This window comes from Eupeodes corollae, chromosome 2 (genome assembly GCF_945859685.1).
Source record: "Eupeodes corollae chromosome 2, idEupCoro1.1, whole genome shotgun sequence".
Lineage (NCBI taxonomy): Eukaryota > Metazoa > Arthropoda > Insecta > Diptera > Syrphidae > Eupeodes > Eupeodes corollae.
This window is the reverse complement of record NC_079148.1, coordinates 124,009,455-124,030,937: the sequence shown is the minus strand read 5'-3', so window position 1 is coordinate 124,030,937 and position 21,483 is coordinate 124,009,455. Positions and strand designations below refer to the sequence as shown.

General features: G+C 32.8%; 1 protein-coding gene across 2 annotated transcripts in view; it reads left to right on the top strand.

Moving 5' to 3' along the window:
* Positions 1-21,483, top strand: part of LOC129946269 (homeobox protein prospero) — a 92,496-nt gene that overhangs the window by 9,912 nt on the left and 61,101 nt on the right. The gene's annotated exons all lie outside the window — the stretch shown is intronic.

Here is a 21,483-nt window from a genome sequence, read left to right as displayed (position 1 = left end):
CCCTAATCATTGTAGCGTCTTTCAAGCGGAAATTTTAGCGATCAAAGAGGTTCTCTCCTGGCTAAGAGAAAGCGTGATATCAACTTCTGATATCCGCATCGTCTCGGACAGTCAAGCTGCTATCAAATCCCTTGACGGTGTCTCGACCAAATCTTTAACGGCCCTCGATTGTCGATCGTCTCTTATGGAGATGGCGCAGCAATTTAACATTCACCTCTGTTGGGTGCCGGGCCACAGAGACATGACAGGTAATTGTAGAGCCGATGAACTCGCTAAAAAAGGAACCGTCATACCTATTTCACCTGAAAGGGAGAAGATAGGTATACCGATAGCTACATGTAAACTTATGCTAAAAGAAACAGCTTTTGCGATAGCAAATTCTAGGTGGCACAGCTTACCAACATGCGCAGCCACAAAACTCATATTGGCCTTCACTGGACCTAAAGCGCTCTAAAGACTTGTTATCTCAAAGCAGACTTCATATTAGCTCCCTTATAGGTGTCCTTACAGGACACTGTCTTATAGACAGACACGCAATACGACTTGGCGTAGCCTCAAATAACTTCTGTAGGAGCTGCATAAACGAAGAAGAAGAGGAAACAATCTCTCATCTCTTATGCACTTGCCCTGCTCTTTCACTCAGACGCAAACTTCATCTGGGGGACTACTCTTTTGATAATCCCAGTGAACTAGCTAAAAAGGATATCAAATATCTTCTTCGCTTTATTAAAAGCTCAAAATGGTTCGACTAGTTAGAAGTATTATTATTATTATTATTATTTATTGAACTATACATAAATGTACAAAACAATACTTAAAAGCTAATAGCTACCAGGGTTTCTAGCTTAGTTAGAAGTAATTCTCTAGATTCATGTGGTATCACAACGGGCCTTTCTCTTGGCCTAAGTGTGTGGATTCTAAATCCGCAGCCACGTTAACCTAACCTAACCTAACCTTTTTAATGTCACTCAACACACAAAATCTTGCATAACGATCTCTAGCAACATGGGCCTCGTAAGATTAAATGTTAATGTTCAAAAAAAATTAAATTTCTAACTTATACCTTTAAAAATTCAAAACTAAATATTAGTTATAAGTTATAAGCCCGATTTAACCTATATTTTTCTTGAAATATTCATCAGTTTAACTTTGGACGTACTATCGAGTATAGATATTCTTTTTTCAGCCTAACATCAAGAATGTGGAACTCCATTTTTACTTCCCATTTTGATATTCAAAATTTGAAGACCAATGTGCTGTGCAACAGCCTTTACTCTTAACGTTCGTAATATGTTTAAACACCTCAATATTCTATGTTTGGTGTTAAATTATTCAAAATTGTTTTCTAAATCCACCAACAATTTAACAAACAGAAAAAAATGTATATCCAATCCCATGTAAAGTTTAAATATTATTATAACTAGTTCCATTCAAGCGTATCTGCTTGTCTTCAAAATATGTACTGTATTGCTTTTTTACCAAATTTTCGGTATCATACAAAGTGTGAAAAAATTGTCATCTACGATACATTCTATTTTTGAAAGTCAATAGTTTTGGGCTATTTTTCAAAAAATTTATTTTGTCACGACATAAGAAATATTGCACTATTACATCAATTATTCGAGACTTTAGGAACATTGCAACGCATACGTTCCATTTTTAAATATTTTGCGAATGATATTGCAATTCAGTTCACATTTTTATAATAAAATTTAAAATGTGTGTGTTTTATAAGAATTTTGTAACACTTATTTTCTGCATTAGTTTCCTTAACGCCTCAAATTTAAATTTTTCCTATTTCAATAAAACACATTTTTCTAATAACCTTTGCCGCTCAGCGCCGCCCCTCACAGGTCCGCTCAGAGAATTATTTTGGAACTAAAATGTATAAATAATATTAAAAAACTTACCGGTTGGCCTCAATTTCTTCGTTCTTTTCGTTCAGCATCGTGGCGGAACTGACTGAAGTCAGAAGCCAAGCGTTGAGGGCGTTGTTTCTCAGCCTTGCGTTCCTAAAATGTATTTTTCGAAAATGTACATAGTATCAAATAACTTATAGCTTTAGCTTGCTTGCATGGGATTCGTGAAGGTCATTTATAAATCAGATTTCATTAAACCATTTAAGATTCAAAGATATAATTCCATAAAGGCTAAATGGGTTGATGAGTATCAAGCAAAGCCAAATAGAAATCGTTTAACAAAAGAACCAACAAAACATGGAAATTATAATCAATCTTCCTCGTTCTAGTGTGTCATCAAGTTTTTGACAATCTTTGATCGTTTTTTGGTATAAACGATTCTAAAGCCTAGATCAAGCAAATTTATCTCGAACTAACTGTAGTTAATTTAAGATACATTCTTGATACTCTTGGAAAATTATACAAACCCATCAGCCAAACTAACTTCCCAATTACTTATTTTCGCGAGCAAGCTGACCGTTGGCATCGCGAATCTTTTTCAATTCATGGACGGTTTTGGACAATTCGCTTTGTTTGTTCCTCAAGTCGCGTTGTGAGATTTCGTATAATTTAATGATCTCTTCAAAGTGAGACTTCAAATCAACATTGACCTTCTCCAATGATACAACAGTCTTTTGCAATTCAAGGCAAGAGTTGTTGGATTTTCAAAAATCAATGATCAAAACCTCAATCTCGCTTTGGAAGCGAAACTTTTGTTTCTCCAATGTGTTGACCTTAACAATCAATGATTCGATATGTTCTTCTAGCTCAGTGATGCGTACGGTGTACTTGCGAGGCAACTCTTCACATTTTTCTTAATGGCTAACGAGTTCAGTTTGATATTTTTATTGCCATTGTGCCGCATCAGCATTTGCCTTGGCCAACCGACGTTCCAGGTTGATACGGCCTTCATATTCTTCTTCGAGTTGCAATCGGACTGAATCCAGTTTGATTTTAACTGGACGAAGAGATGATTCGAGGCTAGAGAGACCCGCCAAACGTCGGGTACGTTCATCATCTATTTGAGAGATAACCTGGCTCTTGGAATATGAAATTGCGTCGACATGTGACTTGAAATCTTGGAACTTGATCTATTCGATATTCTCCTGTTGGAGATGGGTCTTGTAGGTCGTGATATCGATAACTGTGCGATTGATTTCTTCAATTTTCTCATTCAGTTCGGAAATGGTGATTTCTAGCTTTTCAATGTGCTTGCTTTCATAGATTTTCTCTTTGTTTGAGATCTTTGATAACATTGATCCGGGTTTTTATTCAAAATCGTATTTAGTGTTGAGGCCCATTTCCATCTCGCAACAAATTGTGCAGTTAAGTTCAAAATTAATTTTAAACACTGGCAAAATCATTGCGTAAGCTTTTTCATCTGTTCTACTCCTCAAGTATCGTTACGAGCGGATGAAAAAACAACATTTTTCCAACATATCCCAAAAAAAGGCGAATCTTCCTCACCCTTTAATTACCTACCAATGCGGATTTTGCAGCAATAATTCCACTGGTAATTTCATGGTTCACCTCATCGAACAGTTTGCATCGTTTTGGAGAAAGTAAGATTATTTGACTTGATATTTCAAAGCATTTAAAAGGGTTTCCCATCAGACCCTCTTATTGAAAATACGTGCTTTCGGTTTTCATGAATGCCTTCTTCATTGAATTAGTAATTAACTTAAGGATCGTTCAATACAAGTGGTATTGGATGAATTCAAGTCTGAAACTCAAAACAAATCTGCCCCAGGGCTCTGTTCTATCTCCAACAATCTTTCTCGTTTTTATCAATGATCTTAGCTTTTCATATTGGTTTCAGACTCAGATCCCTCTTCTTCGAATGTGGAACTGCAATGAAAAAATATAAAAAGCTTATTAAATTCCGACCTAAACAGCATTGTGCCATGGGGCATAAAAAACTGGGTGGAATTTAATGCGTCGAAAACTCAACGCTGTCTTGTATCCTTAAAGTGAGATATACCCCATTTCCATTATCCATGGATGGCACTTGCACTGACCATCTCGATAGTTTCGGTATGTGTATCACCAACGACCTTTTTTGGAAGGAACGCATATGCGATGTCACCAAAAATTCTGCAAGGTGTTTGGGTTTTTTAAGGCGATGCAAAAAGTTGTTCTCCCCCTCTGTTCTGGCTATTATCTACAAAAGTGATATACATCTAAGACTTGAGTATAACTCCTGTCTCTGGGCTGGTGCTCCTGCAACTTACCTAAGCCTCTTGGACAGCATTTAAGGTAAAGCATTTAAATTAATTGGTGATATTACCATCATAGGATCATTTTCAACGCTGCAACATCGTAGTAAAGTGTCTTGTCTCATCCTTTCTTAACATTATTTTATCGGTTTATGCTCATGAGAAATAGCCAGCTGCACTCTCCCCTTTAAATAGTTTAACCGTAATACTCGCGATACTAGGAATGCTCATTGCTTATCAGTATACCCTCGAGCCCAACTTCGGTCGTAATTTCAAGTACAGAGATTGGTTCTTAAGTCGTACTTCACGAATGTGGTATGCCTTACCATACCCTGATTTTCCAGTCATTGCAATATTTAGGAATTCAAAACCAAAGTGCACCATCAACTTCTTTAAGCCCCTCTCTCCCTTTGCACGTTGCTACGTTTATTTTCACAGAAGAGAAATAAGTTCTACCTAAGAAGCAACAGAAGCATCAAACTATAATTTTGTAAGAAAAATTTCCTGTTTTCAAGAAGTGATCTCATTTAGACACCAAGATCTTATGATAGGCCACCTAAAACATTTTGTTTACGTTAAGCATCAAGTTTAGGCTTATGATCCCCAATCGATTTAAGACCTTAAAGAATATACAGATTTTAAGTGTCCTCCGCATTCATCTCGCTTGATTATAAAAACATTTAATCTTTCATTTCATTACTTAAAAGAATTTTTGTCTCACTCAATTCCAACAATTCTACAATCTCGCACATCAACAAATACTCTTCCGTAAGAAATATTTAAACCTTGAATCATAAGCCCTTCTGGTCTGCAACACAAACCTCTATATTCTAAATCGAATTATGTATTTCTGTTCTTTTTTTTCCTGTTTAAAATCTTCCTCAAACTGATGACTGCTATATTATTTAAACGAAAAATAATTTCTAATAACAAATCTCATTTAACGATTCCAAACGACACTTTGCAAGCTTACACACAATCCCCGCAATTTATTACATATTTTAGGAGTAAATCCCTTCGAAACCCATGAGGGACACCCGATGTGATAAAGCAACAGCAGGCAGCTTCAAAAAATATAAATAAAGAGCCAAAAAAGAAAAACAACATACCTACTTATGAGCAAATACAAAAAAGGACGAAAAAAACCTGAGCAGGATTTTGACATCGAAACATTATGTATTAATTTATTTATTCCATGAAAAGGATATGCTACTTATATCCTTATGCCAGCCACACACACCGTGCCACACACACACACACGGCATATATATGTACATACATTCACTCAACTTAACTCAACTTTAGGCCCAATAATACCCTCATTTGTATGTTTCTCAGGCAAAGTTTTGCCTAACTTGAAGGATAACACTTGAATGTATCAAAAATTGATCGGTGCTCATGTCCTGATTGCTATGCGTAACTGACAACACTAAAGGGGATACCTTCAAAGCTATTATCATAAATTATACATACACAACCGCACCACCATATTGCCACGGTCGGTCGGTCGGTCGTTGGGGGTGTTGGGTGGGTCTTGGGTCGGCAGAGGGTCGGTGTTGGGTGATATGGTTCGTCCCCTCATTTGTTGCATGACCATCTTTGGGATCCTATCCATGGGATAAACCTCTCAAAACTAAGGCCTCTTGGTTGGCGTCGTCGGCCGTTCGTTAGGCTGATGGGGAGCTGTTTGGGTTCAATCCGCAACTCTTCCCCACAACTCCCACCTATTTGATAATCAAAAATTCATGCAAATCGTAAAAGGACCAGAAGACGAACTACATCACGAATACGTGTGTAACGCAGATGACGCTAGCCATCACACATCCATCCACCACACATATCAGAGAGATAGTAGGTATAGTTAACAAATCAATTTGGACGGAATTTTCGGCTTTAAATTCCCAACTACGAAGTTCTTGAAAGAGCTATAGAGAGCCATAACTACCGCAACCTGTTGTTTCCTTTTTCGATACCGATACTGGAGCCAATGTCGATGCTGATGCCGAGCCGATATTGGGACCGGGTCGATGGCTTGGGATATAATGTGTGAGTCTCAGTGAGCTTGCATGATTTTCAATATACACATTTAGTCAGTACAGCAAAAGCAACAGAGTATAGATAGGTAGATAAAGAAAAGGATATCCCATATCCTGATATGGCATCATGGTCGGTCATATATGCTTTTTAGTATACCTAGTACCTACACTCGTCTCAATATAATATGTGTGTGTGTGTGTGTGCCAATGTGTTTGCTCTTTAACATTTATAAGTATTTTGGGATTTCAGCTATATCTACGAGTACGTATATGGATAGACGACCCCTGTCACACTTCTCGTATAAGGCCTTATGCTATCTCTAAGGAAAGTATCTAAACGCCATTTGCACATTTCCCTTATAGCCCAATGGAACCTATATTTAAAGGCTCTCCAACTCCGGCCGAACCGACTTAATGGCACGCGTGTTTTTGTTTGAAGGTTCAATTATATGAGTTTTTTTTCAGGGAGCGAGAAATTATTTATTATTATTATTATTATTTCTATTCTGGCCCGGAAACAATGAGTTTTGTTTCGTTTTGTTTCATTTTGACTTTCTCCAGGGAATTTATTATTTTTATTTTTTCCTTTTTGCAGCAGCAGCACGTGGTATTAGTTAGTCATTGATTTTGGGTCGATTAATGAGGAAATGGATGCCTGAGGGTTTTCCTGAGAATCGATAATGTGACATGCACGTGCATATCACAGAGTTTTTTATATGAAAACAGGCAGGATTTATGACGAAGACATGTCGAAAAGATTAAATGTTCTATTAAGCTGAGCTGTTAGTCATTTTGAACAGAGTTTTTCTTTAGGAATGAAGTTAACGAAATTAAGATAGTTAAGATTATTTAAATTGTCCTGATCATCATCATTATGTGCTATGACAACCGGGACCTGGTCCTAGCTTACTTCAACAAGACTGTCGACCTAGCCCAAACACGAGCTGACGAAATTACATGTAATAGCTTTTATTCTGATATTAAACATTTTCTGATTCTGGTCGCAAGAAATAATAAATCATAGCTCGGTAGTGCTTAAACCTTGACAGTTGCAGCAGCATTATTTTCAAATAAGTAAGGTCCAATATCATAAAGTCACTCCAACCCAAACATCGCAATACTTAGTCACAATAAAAAATAAGAGGAATTTTCAACTCATTCTTATATGCGGTGAAATTGAGCTTATTAACTTAAGCTTAAAATAGGTCCCATCACTTAAGATAATTTTTCGAAGAACGAAGAACGGATCATTTTGATGCTTTTCGAGGCTACAACAGAAATATTCTCGGTTGTTCTTGAGTGACGCACACTGTTTCATTTTTTTCATTACTAACTTGCCCCAACGGCTTAAATTTCTTTACAAATGCCTGATGAGAAGATTCTCCATGACACCTGAAAATACTTTGATTCTTCGAACTGTACAATTTTCACACTTTTTGTAGTTAATTTCGGTCCGTTTTTGAAGCTTGTTTTGTTCCGTTTTTGTCAAAGGCATTGTTCCAGCTTGTTAAATTTCAAATAATGACAGATTTTAAGAGACAGGTGCCCATAACATGACATGACATTTATTGAACAGTTTTTGTTGAACATTGAAAATGCTTATATGTATTTGAATTGTTTTATCTTCAGAAACTAATTGTTTTCAAGAAAATAAAAAAATAAATTTTAAAATACTTATTTTTTTGGTTTTGGCATTTTCAGAAAATTTGTTTGGCTTAAAGTTTAACAAAGTCTGTAAAGTTTTTATTTTGAAAATTGGCATTTTTCTTTTAAGACCAGGATAAGTGCCTCACCTTGAATGAGCCGTTTTTATGGACACTAATTTGGGTAAGGCGTAGTAGTAGTAGTAGTACACGTGGATTGGACTGTGATGCCAGGGTTCTTGGGGTTCAATCCCTGCCGTCTTAAGTTTTTGTCACGAGTATTGCCTGTTGCGAGTAATTGAAAAATTCTCCAAGAGTAATTCTTGTCATGAAAAATGCTTTCTCTAATAAGCCTTTCGGATTTGGCTTAAACCTGTAAGTCCCTGAAAATATTACTCCCACAGAGGAAAGGTTAATTGTTGTAAGTCACTAGGTTCTAGTCCTCAAAGGACTATTGCGAAGCCTATTTTTTTTTAACTTCCTATACTAAGTTATAGTAATAGTTCCGCTTTGTCAAATTGAAAATTTTGACATTAATCGTCGTTTAAAGGTCCCTAGAGTCGAAATAAAAGATTTTTAGAAAGATGTCTGTGCGTACGTGTGCTCGTTCGCGACGTTTTTTTCATCGTCCATAGCTCAAGAACCAGAAGGTCTATCGACTTCAAATAAATTTTGTTATACAGAAAATAAAGCAGAAAGATGCAAAAAGGGCTCTCAAAAAATTGCTTGGTTGGTATTCTTACCATAGCAGTTTAAAAAAAGGTCAAAATTTTGGTCAACCCTAAATATCTTACGAACCAAAAACGCTAGAGACTTGAATTAAATTTTTATAATATGTTGTAACGTGATATCAAAGAAGTATATTTTTTGAAAAAAACATGCAACTAAATAAAAACAAACTGAAAAAAAAAAATTTTCACCTCGAAAATTATACGAATACAAAATGATTTTATCTCCAAAAACAGTTTGAGCAACAAAAAATAACGTTTTAAACATCTGGTAAAATTTTGAGAAAAATCGCATTGATAGTTTTTTTTTATAAAAAACAAAAACCAAAAAAAAACATTACTCAAAGTTGATGAAAATTAAATTGATCTTTTCAAAAATTTGAGATATTGGATTTAAACTATTTTTGTCATTTGAAAAATATTGTTTTCAACATTTTCTTAAATTTGGAGAAAAATCCAATTGACAATTTTCTTACAAAAAAATAAAAAATTAAAAGAAATTTTACAAAAGTTCATAAAAATTAATTTTCGGCTCAAATATCTTTTCAAAAATTTGAGATTAGGGCTTTGGGCTAATTTTTACTTATAAGAAATATTGTTTTGAACAATCAAAACAATTTTGAGAAAAATCTAGTCAACAGTTTTATTTACAAAAAATAATAACCTAAAAAAAAACAATACTAAAACTTGGTAAGAATTTACTTTCGACTCAAATATTTGTTCAAAAATTAAAAATATTGGCTTCAAACTTTTTTTATTTTACAAAAACTATTACTTTCGATATTCAGTGGCTGGGTCGCATCCAAGCCTTTTTTTTAATATGGGTAGGGCAATAGTAAAAAAACTACTTAACATAACAAAAAATGATCTTGATTTTTTCAAACTTAAGTTCTCAGAACGTATACAATGCAAAAAAGTTGAGCGATGAAGGCATTTATTTATGCGGACAAGACACTTTAGCGAATGGCACTTCTCCTAGTTCTACTGTCATTATATTAAAACACACAAATAAAATAGTCTATTGTCTTGATCTATATGTATATTTCTCAATGTACGTTAAAGCTTTTGTTGCATACTTTAAACGAATCAGCCTTTTCAAAACGCTTTCATTTGATTGCATTTTAACTATCTTAAGGGCATTCTATTAAACATTGTTATAAATGTCAATCATTTCATAAATTAATAAAGAATCCTTTGTATTACACATTATATTTGCTTTTACACAGCGAAGCTCCCTCAAGCTAATTTATATCCAATCATATGCCTCTCATTTTCAGCTTAAGTACTTTCTCTTGAAATTTCAATAAAATTTTCGATTATAATTTATCTATCTCATTTAGTTGGATGGTGGAGGGGGGGAGGGTTGAGTGCTAGATCAAAGAAAGCAAACAATTCGTTTATACACATCGTCCTTCTATACAGACTTACATAACTATACCTACCTTATAATCGTATAGAATCAAAAACAAACTTTCTTTGAAATAAAAACAACCCTCATTTATTTTCTTTTTTTATCCAAATTAATTTAAACTTTAATTTCACTATAACGTACTTCCGCATAAACCTTAACTAACTTATCCAAGTACACACAACTGCGTAACAGGTCTTCCCTTGCTATAAACAAAAAAGGAGCAAAACATTACAAGGACAAAATAAAAACAAAACAACAACAAACGAACCAAACAAAAAAAAAAGAAATAAGGAACGACCGAATTTATTCTCCTTCATTTCAATTGAGGCACGTTTCTCAAACCAAGAAAACCATTTCAAAGCTCCACCTTGTTGTTGGATGTATAATTAAATTTTCTTTAAGAAAATCATCCTCCATTTTCATTTAAGGTTTTATACATTCATTTTTTCCCGCACTCGTCGTCGCGTCGTCATCGTCGTGCTCCTTAGAGTAGATCCCAATATAGCAATAGCAAGCTCGTAGATGATATAGATATAGAGGGCTATAGATGGTATAGGGCTAGATATAAGGTACACAGGATCAACAAAAATCAAATTTCCCATTTATGCTTCCCTTAATCTGAGATATTCCCAGTCCTGTGCTTTTATATAGTCCTGCCACCTGTTTCTATTTCTGTTCTGTTGTTCCTGGTTCTTCTCGTAAGGATACAACTCATACATACATTTATGCATACCTATACAGCTCTATATAGGAAGACAGAGTTATTTTTATAAAGTAGGTATATTTCTTTCTTTTTCTAAGTCGAAAAGTGCTTAAGAAGAAGAAATCATAAAACCAAATAAGATTAAATTTAAATATTCTGGTAATTTTTTCTTATTCTTCGTTTCTTTTTGTTCACTTCACACACAAACGTGTACAAAAGTGAAATCCACTCAGATAGGACGATAGGAGTGATGTCAGTCAGTAGGATATATTTTTGTGTTGCCAAAAAAAAGGAAATATGAAAACTGGTGCACAATGATTACCACAGAAAACGAGCGACGGAGACTTTTCGTCATTGACGTCGGAGCGACGCGACGTTCATCCTTGTCGTCCTTGGGAAAAGCGAGACGTTCATCGCGATGAAATTGAAAATCCTTGGCGAATCTATTATTCACCTGTTGATGGTGTATTATACTTTGCTCTATGTGGACAGAAAAATAAGAAAAGAAAGAAAAACTCTTGTTCTCATTTTATTCCTGAATTTTGGTGTATCCCCAAAAATACACCTCGACACAAACACACTCATACTTTTACCTACATATACAAATCATCCCCAAAAAATGGAATCGAGAAGCTAATACCTGTTGCAGGTGTGGTGCGAATAGAAGTGTAGTGTGAGGGTGCGGGTGCGGGTACAAGTACGAGTGACTTTTTTCCAAGAGGGATACCTATCCTCAAGGGTATCATCTTAAAAAGTTTTGTGTTCCCTCTCGTAGCCTCCCTCTTTCCTTTCTGTTGTGTAGATATAGAAAAATACGTGTTATTGTTGTTTTGTTGAAACTTAAAAGGAATCTTTTTGGGATGTGAGTTTTTTTTTGTTGAAGGAACGGTGGGGGGGGGTTGTCGAAATAAAAATCGAATCTAACAAACAGAAACAGGACTCTCTGTGTCAGCCAATCGATATTATACTGAAAAATTGTGATTCCTTTTATAAACATATAAACATACAAATGTATAGATGGATAAATGTGTGTATTGAATACTCGTGTATGTAGATTTAGTCAAGGACTTGCAATATTTAATGTGATTTGCTTAAGTTTGGTAACAGGAAACGCTAACACCGTGTTGCTTGCATGACTCTTTTTCAGCCTACCTACATATATAACGAATATATACATGCATAGCAATAAACTTGCTCGAATACACCTGGGTATAGTTTATATAAATCCCATGTTGTGTTGTACGAACATGATCTCATGTTTTATTAAATTAATCAATATAGCTTGGAGATATCTTTTCAATTCAATGAACATTTGAAGTACCTATAAACCGTTAGTATTCAATTTCAAACCGTCGCTAAATTTTAACGTCGAAAAGACTGACGTTTGCTTGGAAGGTTTAAAAACTTTTCATTTCCATTGCGATTTTTGTTAACAATTGAATGTTTTTTTTGGAAGTATTAAATATTTACCTGAAAGATGAAAACATATTCTTAGTTTAAGATCGAAATATTGTTTTCCAAATATTTGTGTAACACTGCATTACAAATGTATCACAAAATTCTAACAGATGCTGCCTAGTCAAAATACTATGAATTTAATATAATAAATATTATGAATTTTAAAACTTGGTATATAGCCTTAAAAACATATATATGTGTATCATGAAGATGCTAAATATCACATGCGTGAAATACAGGTTGCCCAAATCCATGTGTTCAATTTCAGTAAAAAAAGAGGCTGGGAAGCCACCCACACTGATAACTTCCCATCCCGATTGTCGATTTGTCTTGTTTAAGAGTTTGTAGGTTTTCGTGTTTTGCCAAAAAATTGTTCGTAAAATTATTTTTAAAAATTAATAACTTCTGTATACAAATAGTTTGATTTCGAAATTTATTTTCGTTAACGAGATTTTTTGCCGAAAACCACTTTTTACCAATTTTAGTAGCATTTTTTAAAAGTTTTAATTTCTTATATAAACAAATACAAATCGGATGAATCAATTAATTTGAAGTCAATATCTTCTACTGTTCAGGAGATATCGAGAACCGAACATCAATTTTTAACACATTTACGTACTGTTTTTGTATATTTTAATTTGTATGAAAAAACTGACCGTTGGATTTTTATACAAAAATTGCCGAATGTTAAAAACAATATTTTCTTTGAGAAAAAATTAGTTTGAGCCAATATTTTTGACAGTTTTAAAAAGATATTTGAGTCGAAAATAAATTTTTAGAAAATTTTAGCATAGTTTTTTTTAGGTTTTAATGTTTTGGGTTTGGTTTTGATTTTTCTCAATATTCTACCGAATATTGAAAACAATATTTTTTATAAGACAAAATTAATTTGAAGCTCTAATCTCATTATTAACTTCCCATAGGAAGTTATTGTAATCGGTCCAATTTGTTAAATTAAAAATTTTGATATTTCTCGACAATTCAAGGTCCCTAGAGTCGAAATAAAAGATTTCTGAGTGTGCACGAACGTTCGTACGTCCGTATGTCCGTATTTCCGTACGTCCGTTCGTTCGCGACGTTTTTTTCGTCGTTCATTGCTCAAGAACCAGGAGAGATATCGACTTCAAATAAATTTCATTATACAGATAATAAGGCAGAAAGGGCTCTCAAGAAAATTGTGTGGGTGGTTTTTTTACCATAGCAGTTTAAAAAAAAAGTGAAAATGTTGGTTAACCCTAAATATCTTATGAACCTTAAGCGCTAGAGACTTGAATTAAATTTTATATAATACATTGTAACGTGATTCAAAACAATTATATTTTTTGAAAAAATCCAGTTAACGGTTTTTTATAAATCATAAAAACTGAAAAAAAAAATTGTAACCTCCAAAATTGTACGACTAAATTATGATTTCATCCCAAAAACAATTTTGTGCAACGAAAAATAATATTTTTGACATCTGATAAAATTTTGAGAAAAATCTAATTGACAGGTTTTTTTTATACAAAATAAAAACCTAAAAAAAACATTACTCAAAGTTGGTAAAAACTGAGTTTCGACCCAAATATCTTTTCAAAAGCTTAAGATTAAGGCTTCAAACTTATTTTATCTTATAAGAAATATTATTTTAAACATTCTGAAATATGTTGAGCAAAATCATATTGACAGTTTTTTTTACAAAAAATAAAAACCTAAACAAAAATTAATAAAATCTGTTAAAAATTGATTTTCGACTCAAATATATTTTCAAAATCATAAGATAATGGATTTTTTCTAATTTTAACTTATAAAAAATATTGTTTTCAACAGAAGGAAACATTTTAAAAAAAATAGAACAGACAGTTTTTTTAACAAAAAACTAAAAACCGAAAAAAATGTAAAAATGGATTTTCGACTCAAATATCTGTTTAAAGCTTTGAGGTATTGACTTCAAACTTATTTTTTCTTTCAAAATATATTGTTGTCAACAGTCAGAAAAATTTTGAAAAAAAATCTAATTGACAGTTTTTTTTATAAAAAATAAAAACCTAAAAAAAAACATTACTCAAAGTTGGTAAGAACTTAATTTCGACCCAAATATCTTTTCAAACGCTTAAGATTAAGCCTTCAAACTTATTTTGCCTTACAAGAAATATTATTTTTAACATTCTGCGAAATTTTAGAAAAATCAAATTGACAGTTTTTCTCAAAAAAAAAAAAATAAAAACCAAAAAAAAAATTAATAAAAGTTGGTAAATTTTCGACACAAATATCTTTTTGAAACTTTGAGATATTGGCTTAAAATTACTTTTATCTTTGAAAAAATATTGTTTTCAGCATTTAATTAAATTTTGAGAAAAATCAAATTGACAGTTTTTTTTACAAAAAATAAAACCCTAAAAAAATTAACAAAAGTTGGTAAAAATTTACTTTCTGCTCAAATAGCTTTTCAAAAATTAAAAATATTGTTTCCGATATTCGGTAGATATTTTTATAAAAATCAAAAAGTCCGTTTTTTCATAAAAATTCTACTAAAATTGGTAAACATTTGATTTCGAAAAACTAGATTTTCAAACTAAACTATCTCTTTTATAAAAAATAGTGTTGGTTATTTTAATTTTTTTTAAAATAATTTAACTGACAACTTCTTTAACCCAACACGAAAACCAACAACATTTTAAGCAAGACAAATCGACAGACAGCGTGGGTCGCATGCCAGCCTATTTTTTTTTAATTATTTAAGTCGAAATTCAGTTTTTACGAACTTTTGGTAATTTTAAGTTTTTATTTTTTTAACGTTCAATTAATTTTTCTCAAAATATAAAATTTGATTGATTGATTGATTTTTTTTTTTTGTACAAAATTATTTTGGAGATGAAATCAATTTTTGTGCGTAAAATATTTGAGGTGACAAATGTTTGTTCTTCTGTTTTGATTTATACAAAACCAGTAATTGATTTTATTCCAAAAATCAACGTTACAATTTATAATTTGAAAATTAATTCAAGTCTCTAGTGATATTGATTCGTGAGATATTTATTTTTTGGTAAAAAAATAACTCACGCAAACTTTTTGAGAGTCCTTTTTGCCAGTTTCTGCATTATTATCTGTATAACAAAATTAATTTGAAGTCGATTTCTCCTTATCAAGCTTTTCTGATTTAAAAAAAAATCCAATTAGTACTTTCTCTACAAAAATACAAATTTCCATTTAAAAATTGTTAAAAACCCATTTTTGACTCAAGTGTCTAGAGAAGAATACAAAAATAGTTTTCCAACTTTCAGTACAGTTTTTTCTTACAAAACATGAAAACTAAATTGGACAGTTCAAAATAAAAATTCATGATTAAAAACGCGTATGCTTTTTCCAAGTTTCAAAAATAAACCATATCTGAATTCAAAATTCTTTTTGAAAATATAAAAACACTGCTTAATTTTTCAATGAATCTTGTATGAGACTTTAGGAACAGTCAAATAGCTAGTATAAAGGTACTTAAAAAGATATAAAATTAACTTTATTCTGTGAGACTCTCTAGACTTGTTGTATGTAAAACATTTATAACAATTGGAACATGGAATGCCATAAAAAAATGTTCATGATGGCAAAAAGGATTCTCGTACCTGGTCGTACCAAGATTGAGAGCAGCCAGCAGTTCCGCGAAATCGTTCTCGTCGCAAAATGTTTACCTATAACATCTCTTCCTCTTTCTCCTTTATACCTAGTCTCTCTGTCTCTGATATAGGCCCTGTTCCTGCAGCTCCGTCCCGCTTTAGCAAACCTAGCCTAACCTACATTTATCTTCCATTTTGATTCCGAAAATTCAACTTGTCTATTCGATGGAAACCCATATCATGGCATAATATCCAGAACGAATCAACAAAGCCAACAAAGAAAACGACCAAAAAAAGCCATGAATAAAATTGGGGCTCCAACTTAAATAGATTAACAATCAGAATTGATGAGCAGCTGGCGTGCAAAATGTAGGTATAGTATAGACGAAAGGTACCTTTATGAACATGGGTTTGGGTACCCATAGCTAGGTTATAGAGGTAGGCTCAAGGAACAAACGCCACCTCCACTGCCATCACAATCAACGACGACGATTTCGATTTCACCGTTAACAGGTAATGAGATGGGGTAGGGCGTGCAATATAGAAGAGAGTTGGAAAATGGAGCCAAAGCCCGATCCGTATGCTTTTCTGCAATCCTATTTTGAATGCTTAATAAGAAAAATGATAATATGCCTCCCTGATTTGCCCCTTCTTCATCTGTTGTCCCTTGATGATTACGGCACACACAGCGCTATCTGTGGCAAACAGGAAAAGCAGTGGTTGGAACTTCTATATTTGAAAACTGGGAAGTAGAAGATTTGCAGCATTTTGTTGGCGGAATTTCGTTTGCCTTTATTACATTTTAGTTGTTACGTTTCAGACTTTATTGTCGTCCTTGCTGAAGGTACCTAACCAAAACGAGCTAGCTAGCTGCTGCTGCTGGGAAATGAGCATTTGTAAATGAGTACCTAATATTCCTTTCCTTGATCCTGTATGTGCAGGATACATATGTACATATATTCGACATACCCTACTCACATATTCTTTTTTTTTTCATTTTCCAAATAAATAGAAAAAATCATAAAAATATGGTGCATGATGGCAAATAATAATATACTTATGGGAAGAAAATAACAAGAAAAAAGTATTTGGTGCGTCATACTGTTATTTTGGAAATGAAGGCAATTTACTTCCAAACTAGGTACATACACTACACCACTTAGGCGACCAGACAGAGCCAAGTCAAAACCAAAGCAACCTACACACGGCTTCGGTTAGGCAATGGCAATGCGGCATTATTTCGTTCAATTTATGCCCTTGTGTGCAAAACGGTCGCAAACACAAAACAAAGCTAAAGAAAGTCTTAATTTAATATCCGCGATCATGTTAGCAATGTAAATTGAATACATGTGGGAGTCGAATAGACGACAAGAATTTTTCCTCTAGGACCTTCATTGAATGTGGTCGATTTTGTATTTTTTCTCCGTGTTCCCTTAAAATTAAAGGACAGCGCTTAATATTGTTTTATTTTCTCCAAAATTTTAACTTTTTTTACTTGGCTTCTTTAAGTAAGAAAAACATATTTTTGCATTGCTCCGGAAAAGTACCTAGAACCGTTATTAACTTCCCATAGAAAGTTATTGTAAAGGGTCCGATTTGTCAAATTGAAAATTTTGACATTTCTCGACGTTTCAAGGTCCCTAGAGTCGAAATACAAATTTTTTAGAAAGATGTCTATACGTGCGTATGTGTACGTAGTACATCCGTACGTTCGCGACGTTTTTTTCGTCCTCCATAGCTCAAGAATCAGAAGAGATATCGATTTCAAATAAATTTTGTTATGCAGATAATAAGGCAGAAAGATGCAGAAAGGGATCTCAAGAAAATTGCGTGGGTTTTTTTTTACCATAGCAGTTTGAAAAAAAGGTGAAAATTTTGGTTAACCCTAAATATCTTACGAACCAAAAACGCCAGATACTTGAATCAAAATTTATATAATAAACTGTAATGTGATACAAAACAAGTATATTTTTTGGAAAAATTCCATTTAAAAGTTTTTTTTTTATAAATCGAAAAAACTGAAAAAAAAAATTTGTCACCTCCAAAATGTTAAGACTTAAATATAATTTCATCTCCAAAACAATTTTGTGCAAAGAAGAATAATGTTTTTGACATCTGATAATTTTGAGAAAAATCGAATTGACAGTTTTTTTTATAAAAAATGAAAATCAAAAAAAAAACATTACTCAAAATTTTTAAAAATTGAATATCGATTCAAATATCTTTTCAAAAAATTAAAATTTGGGCTTCAATCTCATTTTATCTTATAAGAAATAGTGTTTTTAAAATTCAGCAAAATTTTGAGAAAAATCGAATGGACAGTTTTCTTACAAAAAATAAAAACCTAAAAAAAATTAACAAAAGTTGGTAAAAATTGATTTTCGACTCAAATATCTTTTTAAAAATTTGAGATAATAGCTTCTTATTTATTTTTACTTAAAGAAATTATGTTTTTAACATTAGGACAAAGTTTGAGAAAAATTGAATTGACATTTTTTTACAAAAAACAAAAACCTAAAAAAAATGTATAAAAGTTGGTAAAAATTCATTTTCGACTCAAATATCTTTTCAGAAATGGTAGCTATTGGCTTTTATTTAATTTTATCTTATAAAAAATATTGTTTTTAACATTCAGTAAAATTTTGAAAAAAATCGAATTGACAGGTTTTTTACAAAAAATTAAAAACATAAAAAACAATTAACAAAAGATTGTAAAAATTGATTTTCGACTTAAATATCTTTTCAAAAATTTGAAATGTTGGCTTCAAAATAATTTTATCTTATAAGAAATATTGTTTTCAACATTCACTAAAATTTTGAAAAAAATCGAATTGAAAGTTTTTTTACAAAAAATAATAATAAAAAAACAATACTAAAACTTGGTAAAAATTTTCTTTCGGCTCAAATAGCTTTTCAAAAATTAAAAATATTTTCTTCAAACTTATTTTATTTCACAGAAAATATTGTTTTCGATATTTAGTAATTTTTATATAAAAATACAACAGTCCGTTTTTTTCACAAAAAATAAAATATACAAAATTTGTACGCAAATTTGGTAAAAATTGATACGAGTACATATAGACAAACTTTTAAGCAAGACAAATCGACAGACGGGATGGGAAGTCATCAGTGTGGGTTGCATCCCAGCCTCTTTTTTTAACGAAATTCAGGATGATTTTAAAGCATTTCAAAGAGCTCACCATTGAAGATACGACAATTCTGATCATTTACCGGATTATATTCTTGTTTTTATTGACTTATCGCACTTTAGCACTATTTTTACTCAATTATCTAACAACATTACATTTTTTACGTTTTTCCACAACCCTGTTTAGCTGTCAAAATTTCATTTTGAAGCAAGGATTTTGTGCCAAGAACATGCTTACGTAGAAAATTGCATAACTGTCGAAGACTGTGCCAAAATATTAATGAAACGAATTGCATTTTTCTTATTTGATTTGTTTTTTTTTTAAATTTCATGAATTATCCTTCTATGTTCTAATTTAATATAAATTGAACTTCCTAACACGCCAAAAGCCCAAAAACTTTTCTGTGGTTCATTTAAAAAAACAGTTTCGAAAAATCATTAACCTTTTTCATATGAATTTTAAAATTGAAATATTTTTTTTTACAAATAAAACATTTCAATTTCAACTCAAAATAAAACACTATCATTTCATTTTTCTGTTTTGTTTAATTTACAAGAAGGATTACCTGGTTTAGATTAATTCCAAAAACACATCTCATCACAAAAAGGATCGCTTCTTCTGGAAAGAGCTCTGTGAGCATATTTCATCCTGAAAATTCCAATTTTCCTCTAATCCACTTTGCCTCTCTAAAATGTGTCTTGTGTTTGTATCATCTTTTTGCTTTTCATTTATCCAACCTCCTCCTTTTTCATTTTTATCGTACTTCGTGTATAGTACTGAAAATATTTTATACAAAATAAAATACAATTTGCAACTATAATAATCCCATTAAACTAAGGAAACATTTCATTTCGTACTCAAATCCATACAAATGACGTTTTAAAAGCACTCCATTCCACTCTCCCTGTAGTTGAACGATGATGACGATAAAGATGGCGATGATGATGATGATGGTGATTGCGATGGCGACAAAAAAGGACGATGAGTCGTTGTCCTTTCGTTCGCTGTATTTCGTTTACCGATGAAGCCGAGTCAGGCTATATCCTTTTATAGCGATACATGTATGGGACCAGACTTAGTATACTTGTGCACAAGTTCACGAACATCATGACGACGACGCGACGACCAACGGTGAACAAGTAGTCCACTTGAAAGCCCCAACTCTCCATATTTAGAAGCTCACGGTTCTCTGTTCGCTGATGTTCCGAGGCCGAGCGAGTATAAATGTTAGAAAATTAATAAAAATGGCATCCTTTATACGAAATGTCCGAAAATATTGCCCTCCCTATTTATAAAGTAGATCCAACTCCACTTGGTCTCGAATCCTAAAATGGAACCACATACCATCTAATATACTACAGGCGCACCATCACCCAGCCACGACGAGCTACGGTCTGGTGGGATGGAAATGAGGAATCTCTCAACATAATGGCTTCGGACCATTTATTCAATCCAAATGTGAACATTTTTCGGGGTCAGGGCATAAACAGAGCTTTTCTACTATACCATTCCTTGTATAAATAGATAGACTGCTATATTGCTACCGACAATCCACGCGATGGAACGAATGCATGGCATTTATAAACCAATCTCCATCTTGATATTTATTACACAGAAGACAGGACTATGACGAGGAAGAGTACAAGAAGGAGAAGGCGAAGGCGAAGAGGGCGATTCCATAGGAGAAACAAATCATTTGCTACTGTTTCCGTTTGTTGGGTATCCAAATCCACACACATGCTATTCAAGCGAGTGAGTCTGACTGAGAGTAGTGAGTGTGCATCAGAACCGCGCTTATATTCTTGCTGCTGATGCAGCTATAGAGCATCCTTGGGTATCATCTCTTTTATACTTATAACCTCGCTTCCAACTCCATATATTTTAAGCTCCACTACCGCCATAATGTGATTTCACATTATTTCAACTTTTCAAGAGCGAAAAGAGGAGATGGTTAATGTCCGACGTCCAGACATATGGCTGTAGCACATGCTTAGCCCAATGACGACATATTCCATTCTATTCTCGTTGCCGATGTAGAGAGTATTTAGGGGTGCTTCTTTTTCCAGAATTTACTGAATTCAATTTTAAAACCCGAAATTGAAGGACTTCCTGGTTTCCTGGAAGTAAGAGGTTGTACTGATAGCTCGCAACATGCTAAAAAATAAAATTTTATGATTCAAAACCCATTGTAGAAAATACTACAATTTTTGAATTTGGATATCTATATTGGGTTTATTTCGATTGAAATGGAAATTAAACCTCAATAGATATGTATTAACTTCTTTGGTTGGAACGATTTTAAAACTCCCTTGCACGGTTCTTTGGCTAGTATTAAAAATTCAATGGTTTTCATAGTCATTAAGATGGAACAGCTATTACTCTCAACATTCCTTTCGTGTCTATAATGTCAGCAATGAAGCGGACCTATTGTTTGTATTTGTCGTATTTAAAGTTATTGAAAACGCTTAAATTCACCCAAAGAAGGTATTTTTCCTAAAAAGAATGACGTTTTTGACGTCTGGTAAAATATGTGCAATAAAGAGTCTTATTACGAATGATAAAAAAGGTTGCTTCTTATAAAATGAAACTGA